Here is a 10,825-nt window from a genome sequence, read left to right on the forward strand (position 1 = left end):
CAGCATTTATAAAAAATATAAGCTCTCTACAGTAACAAGTTATTTTAACTAAAACAAAAGTGTTGAGGTGTGCAGAAATGCAAAAATAAATTGTTTTTAAAAATCCCAAAGTATGATACACTTTATGTATCATGCAGAAACACTCAAGTTTACTGAATCTTAGAACACCTTTGGCATTTCTGAATCTCAAGGACACAGAAACACAGATACACCCATGACTTCTGCCAAACAGAGTCATCAGAAGTAGAACACAATTTAAATTTAAGATGCATTTTTCTATGTAAAAACAATACAAGTTATAAGGCTTCAAGTTGCTGGGGGGTAGGTGAGTCAATGTTACCCTCCTATAAGCCTGTCAACCTTCAATGCTCCTTTGATTTCATATAGAAAATACACACAAAAAAACAAATGAAACCCACTGGATAAATGAGTGAAATGTGGAGACTTATCCTATATTTCAGTAGTAAAGTGGCAAGTATCTTTATATGAAACATTTGGTTGCAAAAACTAGACCTACGTGTTAATATTTTACTTAGAACAAGCCATATATTAAAATTCACTTTTAAATATTTAATTTGAATTTACTGAAAACAAAGATCATAGGTGAAAATGGTTATATTTATCCTTCAAAGCTACTATATTTTATGTTATTTTATTTATTTATTTTAATAGATCTTTATTGGAGTATAATTGCTTCACAATTCTGTGTTAGTTTGTTACACAACAAAGCGAATCAGCCATATGCATGCACATGTCCCCATATCCCCTCCTTCTTGAGCCTCCCTCCCACCCTCTGTATCCCACCCCTCTATGTCATCACAAAGCACCAAGCTGATCTCCCTGTGCTATGCTGCTGCTTTCTACTATATTTTAGCAGCATTAAGATACAGGGTAAAATGGAGTGTATGTGGTAATATAGGGCAAATATTTCATAGAGTGTAGCTTATTGATAATCACCACACGATCCTGTGTGGTATACATGCCTCTTAAAAATATATAGGAGCTCAGTTCATTTTGTGCTATTTTATTGTGGTTTTAAACTTAATTACCATCAAAATAAATGTTTGTATGCATGTGGTTTGTATGTGTATACCCTTTCTTTACTTTCAGAAACTAATGCAAATACATTTGTATTAAAACCTTTTTAAATTACACTTTTCTTGTTAGGAGATTAAAAAAAATTCTAATAAAAGTTCCCATCTTTTCTTAGGCATACATAAGTACAATATAAATGTGACACAATTCACACCATTATTTCACCCCTATACTCACCTGGATCTAGGTATATACCCAGATACTGATTTGGCTTACCTCTATGTCTCCAAATAACTGAGGCAAATACAAAAAAAATGCCCCAGAAATAAAATTATTCTTAAAATAGCTCAATGAGCTTGTATACTTCAGTTACATTTCCACTTTGTTTAAACATGCTAAATAAAAAAAAGTTTAACTGTTTTCTTCTCATTCAATGATGCCCTATTATATACCACCAGGTACTAATTTTACAGAATTCCTAATATGTTTTACATAGACGTGTTTTATTTATATATATTTCCATTTCTAATATCATAGCAAAAGTCAACTTAGCTATTTTAAGGATGTTTTACATATGATATACATTTTTAATAATAATATCTAATTAGTATGATATCACAAATCTTAACTTCTTTGTATGTACTATTTGATTATTAAAATATCACTCTCTTGAAATAACAATTGGCAGACAATCATAAGCTGTTTTTTGACTTAATAAACACTCTTAATAACTTATTTAATACACTATTGTCCAAGCAAGTTGATTAATCGAGAATCAAAAACATACATCTTTAAGTAGGAAAAATAAAGCTGTATTTATGAAGATGTTTACAATAGTTTATTTTAGGTTATTTCCAATTTTTCACCAATTTAAAAAATTGACCAACTCAATGAAACCTTGTGAATACAATGTTAAAAAGTATGACTATGAATCATAGAATTTAAATTTAGTATGAAAAGATAAGAATGGCAAATTATATTGAAGCTATGTGGAATTATGTTTATAGACAGCAGGAAGAGAAAATAAAAACGTAAATATTGCTTGATAGGATAAGGGGATTAGAGGTGGTCTTTTAAATTTTTCATTTTTATGCTAATACAATACCTTTATAAAACCCAAAAATCTTCAAACAACGCATTTTTTAAAAATTGTGGTAAACTACACAAAACAGAAAATTTATCATTTTAACCATTTAAAAGTGTACTGTTCAGTGATATTAAGTCAACAAATTTTTAAAACTTTCAGAGAGCACCTCAATAAAAGATGTGTTGTCCTTTCATGATTTTAATGTATCTGATATATAACTAAACTCACCACAAATCTCTTTCTGGCAAATTGGCAGATCATAAACATAAAAAATTTATTTTGCTTTATATTAAACCTTATTGTTTTGCTGTTTCAAAATTCAAATTTACTCACAAGAAAGAGTCAGTTTCATATTAGATTTGGTTTCACAAATGCTGCTCCTGCTATTCATTCTTATCACCCCCCCAAAAAAAGACTATTTGTTACTAACGATAATATGTTCCAGAAAATAAAAAGTTAAAAGGTTTTCAATCTGCATTTCTGGGAAGCTAAATTAAAGCATCACACAACATTTTCAAAAACAGAAAAGCCATTTCATTTGACTAAAAACTTAGTTTTAAGATGGCAGAAAGTACCTTGATAATTTTCTTTTAAGAAAGAAAGAAAAACAAGCCATTAAAGAGAAATTCTTCCGAGAGAACTGAAACATGTTATATACCTCTGACTTGGCACTCCTTCCATCTAGAGAACTTTTTTCTTTTTCCAGTACACGGGCCTCTCACTGTTGTGGCCTGTCCTGTTGCAGAGCACAGGCTCTGGACACGCAGGCTCAGTGGCCATGACTCACGGGCCCAGCTGTGCCATGGCATGTGGGATCCTCCTGGACCAGGGCACAAACCCATGTGCCCTGCATCGGCAGGTGGACTCTCAAGCACTGCGCCATGAGGGAAGCCCAGAACTTTTTTGATAACTGCTTTCATCACAGAATGATCTAAAGTAAAATGAATTGAAATTAGAGTAATTATTTCCCAATGAGTGGCTATTACCATATAAAACCAAAAGCCACCTAATAGTTGCTTGTCCCATAAATTTAAATATGAAATCTACATTATGTAATTATACACTTATTTCCCCCTTTGTGTATTCTAATTTCTTCCTCAGAAACCTAAGATGCCATCTTGCAGACTACCCACAGTGGCTACTATTTTGGCAGCAGCAAAGGTCAACTTTAAACATTTTGCATCTAAAGTGGCTTTGGATAACTTTGGATAGAAAGTACAGTCTGAGCACTGTCCAGACACTTAGATACCTAAACGGCATCTAAGATAACAAAGCAAAGTCCTGATATTCCCTCAAAAGCTGCTCCTCCCATCAGCCCCCTTCTTCTAAGTGATAGCACCCAGTTGCACACATAATCATCAACGACTTGTCTCCTTGTTACTATTTCCTTCATACCCCACATCTAATCTATCTGCAGGTCTTGATAGCTACACCCTCAAAACACAACCTGAATTCAACCACTTTTCACTTGCTCCAAACTTCCAACCTAACCTAGGCCATAAACATCTCTTATTTGGACCACTGTGATAGTCTCCTAACTGGTCTCCCTGTTCCTCTTCTTTTTTTTATTTTTATCTTTATTTTTTATTTTTTTTGCTTTATAACAAATTTAATCAGTTATACATATACATATGTTCCCATATCCCCTCCCTTTTGCGTCTCCCTCCCACCCTCCCTATACCACCCTTCCAGGCAGTCACAAAGCACCGAGCTGATCTCCCTGTGCTATGCGGCTGCTTCCCGCTAGCTATCTGCCTTAACGTTTGGTAGTGTATATATGTCCATGCCTCTCTTTCACTTTGTCACAGCTTACCCTTCCCCCTCTCCATATCCTCAAGTCCATTCTCTAGTAGGTCTGTGTCTTTATTCCTGTCTTACCTCTATGTTCTTCATGACATTTTTTTTCTTAAATTCCATATATATGTGTTAGCATACAGTATTTGTCTTTCTCTTTCTGACTTACTTCACTCTGTATGACAGGCTCTAGGTCCATCCACCTCATTACAAATAGCTCAATTTCATTTCTTTTTATGGCTGAGTAATATTCCATTGTATATATGTGCCACATCTTCTTTACCCATTCATCCGATGATGGACACTTAGGTTGTTTCCATCTCCGGGCTATTGTAAATAGGGCTGCTATGAACATTTTGGTACATGTCTCTTTTTGAATTATGGTCTTCTCAGGGTATATGCCCAGTAGTGGGATTGCTGGGTCATATGGTAGTTCTATTTGTAGTTTTTTAAGGACCTGTTCCTCTTCTTTATCCTCCCAAGTCCATTCTCTATACCAGGTCACCTTATTCAGATACTATTTAGATCACGCCTTTTTCCACTTCAAAACCCTCTACTCATTTAAAATAATCCACATCTTTACTCTGGCCTTCAAGACTTTACAAGAGCAGACCCCTGGCTAGCTCCCTGACCTCGTGTCATACCACACTCTTCTTCACTCAGTACTCTGGCCATGTTGGCCTCCTTGCTTTTCCTTAAATACTCCACCCATCTACATGCCTGCATACGCATTGCCCCCTTGTCCTGGAATGTGCTTACCCCAGATCTTCCATGGCTTGCTCCTCTCTTCAGTCAGGTCTCCATTCAAATGCCACTTCGCCAGTGAAGCTGTCCCCTAAAAAACCTGTCCAATGGAGTCCTACCTGCCCCCACTCATTCTCCTTACATTAAGATATTTTTGCACTTCCTACTCTCTAAAATTATATTACTTATCTGTTTACTCATTTCTATCTGATCTCCTTCACTAGAATGTAAGCTCCATGAGGGCAAGACTTTTGCCTGTCTGCTTCACTGCTTTATCCGTAGTGCCTAAACCCGCATCTGGCACACAGAAGGTATTAAAAAATTACTTGTGAAACTGACAAATGAATAAAGTGCTCCTTGCAAGAATTCAGAGGTTGCACAGGAAGGAAATAATGCTCTTGGTGGAAGCAGGCTTAGTATCTAGGTTCACCTCTATTCACAGTAGGGATAAGAACAATTTACAGGTATAAATCACTTTAATTAGAAAATTATCTGCTAAAACCATAAGTGAAATACAACATTAGAAAAGTACCGTTTTCTAGGATACAAATAATAACAAATTCAAACAATGTGTGAATAGAGAATACATACTAAAAACCTATCATGAAAGTATGATGGTCAAGAACTCTCCCAGTAAAAGGTCAGACAAAAACCAGAACAAATGATCATGAATTCTAGTAGTTCTGGGGCTGAACAACCTACTCATTTAAACAAAAGGGATCATTGCAAATGCACAGGTATTAAAAAATATTACATGAAAGGAAACTATCCTGAGTCATTTATTGAAGTGTTGAGTGGACCATCACATTAAAATAACTGGAGTCTTTCAACACCCCATGACATACAGAAATAGCAAGTCAGATGTATGGATCTGACAGGATATGATACAACCCTTACAAACTCTCACTACAGAAGAATGGACACACGGTGTAATTAACCAACTAGCCAAATTAATACAAACAGCCAGTAAACCTCACCAGTAAATCAAACGAATACAAAATAAAACAAAATATGGTTATTCTCCTATCAGATTAAGCCAAGATTCTGTAAGAAAAGTCTTTAAAATGTCTATACTCTTTTGATCCAACAACTCTCTTTCTACGAATTTAACCAAAAGAAATAGTCAGAGATATAGGTAAGGATATATATCATAGTACTATTTGTAACTGAAAAACTGAACATAACTTTTATACAAGATTGGATAAGCTATGTGTACTGTGGCATATTCATATAATGGAACACTGAAGGGTCACAAAAAAAAGTGATGCAGTAAGGCTTCCCTGGTGGCACAGTGGTTGAGAGTCCGCCTGCTGATGCAGGGGACATGGGTTCATGCCCTGGTCTGGGAAGATCCCACGTGCCATGGAGTGGCTGGGCCCAAGTCACAGAGAAACTTGTCTTTGACCTGAACTTGAGTTTCCATTAAGATTGCAACACAGGGATATTACAGATGAAGGTAATCACATAAACTTACTATACTGAGACTTGCAGAGGTTATGAGTGTTGTTCAAGATCCCAAAGCAAGTGCATTGTGGAATCAGAATTTTAAGTGAGGCCTAATGAACTAAAAACAAACAAACAAACAAGCCCTCTCTGTGATACCATGTTGCCTTTGAAGTCGTTTTATTGGTGGGTTGGTAGAAACTGGTTCCAGTGTTTCTTGCAGGAATGACTAGTTCTGTCCCCCTGCTGTCCCCCGCCCCTGAGTTGATCCTCAAAATTTCCTTTAGTATGGACTTGCTAAAATGCAGACACGCAAGTATTCATGATTCCTGCGTCCAATCATTTCTCCTGCCATTGCCTACTTCACTTCTGGATTATATGAACAATTCACTGTCTTCTTTTATGCTTTTCCCTCCTCCAAGAATTCCTTTCTCCCTATGGGGCACCTGAAAAATCCACTTCATTTTTCAAACCTCAGTTTACATATTATGTCTTTTGTGCAGTCTTCTTTTTAGTGTTGTGATCACACGCTCCTTTTTGCTACCCTTGCACTTCTGCATGCCTGATTGCTGCACTTGCTACACTGTATTGTAATTGTATTTTTTACATATCTCTGTCTTCTCCTGGGCCACATTCCCTGGGGCCAGGGACTACCTTTTTTCATCTATTGATGTTGCCTTAGCATGTTACTTGTTGCGAAGTAGTTAGTTATAAAAATGAGATTTGATTAAATTGAAAATTGTTATGTACATATTAGTTATTATCATTTACAGATATAACAGGAAAAAATAATAATGTTGGTGCTGAAAGTTCACTGTTAGTAAATGGTTGTGGTACTTGACTTCACATATTATTTTCCCCACTATTTTATATCTTTCTACCTGATATCTCTTCTTTATTTCCATCTCTGTTTCTTTATTACTACACCAAGAAAAACAGGGATAAGGGTAGGGCTAGGCCATACTTGGCTGGAATAGTAAACAAATTGTGTGGGGTTTTGGTGAGAAAATCCTGAAGCATACAGGTCTGCATCTTCCCTTTGCTGCATGTGGAGGATTCTGCTTCTGAAGAGTTTTATTAGCAACTAATCAAGATGGGGTTTTTTGTGTGTGTGTGGTACGTGGGCCTCTCACTGTTGTGGCCTCTCCCATTGCGGAGCACAGGCTACGGACGTGCAGGCTTAGCAACCATGGCTCACGGGACCAGCCACTCCAAGGCATGTGGGATCTTCCCAGACCAATGCGACACCAGAGAAACCCAATCAAGATGCTTTTACACAAGGCTCCTGATTAGCTGTTAGTATACTAAGAGTGAATCAGAGTTAACGTAGCTTCTGATTTCTTTTACATTGTCAATGTGGATGATCATTTTTTACTGCTGGGAGTGGTGGTGGTGGGGAGTGAGGGAATGTTCCTTTCCTGCTCCTGATGTTTTAGTCCTGTCAAGAGATCTCATAGGGTCCTATCAGCGTTGTTTCTTTACTGGCTCTGCCCCAGGGTGATCAAGTGACTTATATTGAAAGCTTGAAAAGAATTAAGCATGCATGCTTGCCTTGACTAATTCTGTTCTCTCCCTTGAGAGTGTGAGTGAATGTCTTCTGTTTCTCTCATTCTGTGTATTACTAGTTAGTAAATCTGCCCCATTCTGTGGTTCAGTTATGTGATCATTTCATTCAAACTGGATTCTCAAGCCAGGGTTATCAACAGTAACAGGAATATTCGGCCCTCCATTTTTCTCTTATTTTCTAATTTATGCCAAGCCAAATGGAATTAAGGCATTGTAGCTGCTGAAAGGTAATTAAAAGACCCTAACATTTGGTGCATTACCTGGGAATACTGAGAAATAAAAAGAAAGGAGCAGACATTTTGGAGAGGAAAATGTCCATGTGGAAAATATTTTGGTACTGCCAAGGAAGGTAGTCCAGTGCCTTGGTCTTTAATGTATGGTGGGATATTGGGACCTTTGACTGTTTGAAAATATTTAAGTTTGTGCAGTAAACTGCTGAAGCCTAGAAAAGGTTTAAGACATGTTGTATTATTCTCCCGTGCTTATTGTAACAGACTACCACAAACTTGGAGGCTTAACACAATAGAAATATACTATCTCACAGTTGTAGAGGCCAGAAGTCTGATATCAAGGTGTCAGCAAGGCTGCTCTCCCTACAGATGCTTTAGGGGAGATTCTATCCCTTGCCTCTTTCAGCTTCTGGTGGTTGCCAGCTTCCTTGGCTTGAGGCCACATCACTCAGTTTTGTCTCTGTCTTCACATCACCCCCTTTCTGTGTCTGTATCTTCTCTTTTGTCTGTCTCAAATGTCCCTCTGCCCTTCTTGTATAATATGGACAATTGTCATTCTATTTGGGACCCATCCAGATAATATAGGATGGAAATCCCATGTCAAGATCCTTAATGACATTTGCAAAAACGTTTTTATTCAAATGAGGTAACCATCAAGGATGAGGACATGGATATATCCTTTTGGGGGCCACCATCCAACCCACTATACCAGCCATAAGATACTTTGATCTTGGCTGATGGCTGCAGCTTATGGTGTGGGAAAGTGGCTGTTTCTTTAGAGCCACTTAAGTAAAGGTCTGACATAAAGAAAGGGGCATTAGGGGGTTGCAGGTGACTGAGCAATACCTGGAGTGGAATGAATAAGGCACCTGGAGGGTCTTGAGTATACCTGGCACTTGACTTGAGAGTGTGCAGGAGTTTACAGGGCAGAAAATCTCAGGCAGCTGTCCACCTTGCCTTACCCTTCAGGTACAGTTTTTCCCAAGCAGGCTTGACTGAGACAAAGACTCAATTGTAAGGAAAACATGTTTTATAGAACTTGTCGGCATTGACACATATGGTCTACCATAGCCTCAAGTGACTCCCTTTACATGTGGACCCAAGCTGACACTGGATTTGTCAATTATGTTGGAGAAAGAAATGTTCTCTTAAAGGCAGCTGCCTTTGGTCTAGGCAGTTCCATAGCAGGAGGCAGTGAAAATGGCCATGGCAGCATGGACTGTCAAATCTACGCCTCAGAACTGGAGGTGTAATGTCACTAGACAGAACCCTTAATTAGTTCAGTACTGCAGTATGAACCACAAGGTCATCAAAGAGGAAGGATAGCTCAAGAGTTCACGTGTGATAGATGCTCAGGGCTGTGCACTGCACATGGCAAATTCATAGTGACAAATCAACGTCAGGCTAAAAGATTCCTCCTGGTTCGAAGTTCGCAGGTCAGAAATTTCAAAGAAATGGCATAGACTAATGGACATCCTAGTGAGGCTAAAACCAAAGAGACTTTCTCTTTCTCTCAAATGCCATTCAGTTTCTGCTATGTTCTTTGGTCAAATTCTGTACTGGATTCTGGGAACAAAAATGTGCCTCGTTTCACTCTTCTAGGAGTGGGGGATTGGCTTGCTTTTGAGATTGGTTTTAAATTTGGGGGATAGTGCTGTAAAATCAAATTGTATCGTAGTAACTCTTCAGACTCAGCATGGTTCATGAGAGGCTTGATTAACTGATAAAACAGCCAAGGCCCTGAGAGACCCAAACCCGTATCAGTCTGTTCTCTGTGTCTGTGAGTCTGTTTTTGTTTCGTAGGTAAGTTCATTTGTGCCGTATTTTAGATTTCACATATAAGTGAGATCATATATTTGTCTTTCTCTTCTGAATTACTTCACTGAGTATGATAATCTCTAGGTCCATCCACGACGTTGCTGCAAATAGCATTACTTCATTCTTTTTATGGCTGAATAATATGCCATTGTATATATGTACCACATCTTCTTTATCCATTCATCCATCAGTGTACATTTAGGTAGTTTCCACATCTTGGCTATTGTAAATAGTGCTGCAATGAACATTGGGGTGCATGCATCTTTTCTTTCTTTCTTTCTTTCTTTCTTTCTTTCTTTCTTTCTTTCTTTCTTTTTCTTTCTTTCTTTCTCTCTTTCTTTCTATTTTTTTTGTCACACGGCATGTGGGATCTTAGTTCCCTGGCCAGAGATGGAATCCATGCTCCCTGCACTGGAAGCAGGGAGTCTTAACCACTGGACCACCAGGGAAATCCCAGGGGTGTATGTATATTTTTGAATTAGAGTTTTCTCCGGACCTACGCCCAGGAGTGGAATTGCGGGACCCTATGGCAGCTGTATCTGTTCACTGCACGTCTCACATCAACCACCTGCACTTCAATCCTTGCTCTCAATGTCATCTACGGGGAACCCAACCTGTGACAGGGACCTTGACAAGAAGAAATGGCTCAGGGAAAAGCTACCTGCACAGGGAGGAGATAGAGGCCATCGACCCTGGGGTGTGGTGGGGAGAGTGGGCACAGAGATTTGTCATTTCACCCCCAATACTCAGCCCTCCTGGCTGCCCCACTCTAGGTCACCTTGGGATACAGAGGTGACCCGGTTAGAGTCCCTGCCTGTGCAGGAATCTAGGGGCACCAGCTGGTCTGAATAATATTAGTGCAGGGTCTCCCCCATGGCACTGGGGTTATTTGGGATGGGTCATCCTCAGCTGGGGGCCCCTCCTGGGCACTGTGTGGGGTTCAGCAGCATCCCTGGCCCCACCCATTTGATTCCAGGGGCCTCTGCACCCCAGTAGTGACCACCACAGATTTTCCCAGACATCACCAAAAAACTGGGTGAGGCGGGGGCAGGATGGCCCTGGGTGAGGACAGCTGTGTTGAAGCAACCAGCCTGGCCCAGGGCAAGGT

Source organism: Mesoplodon mirus, assembly GCF_964341445.2.
Source record: "Mesoplodon mirus genome assembly, chromosome: 3".
Classification (NCBI taxonomy): domain Eukaryota; kingdom Metazoa; phylum Chordata; class Mammalia; order Artiodactyla; family Ziphiidae; genus Mesoplodon; species Mesoplodon mirus.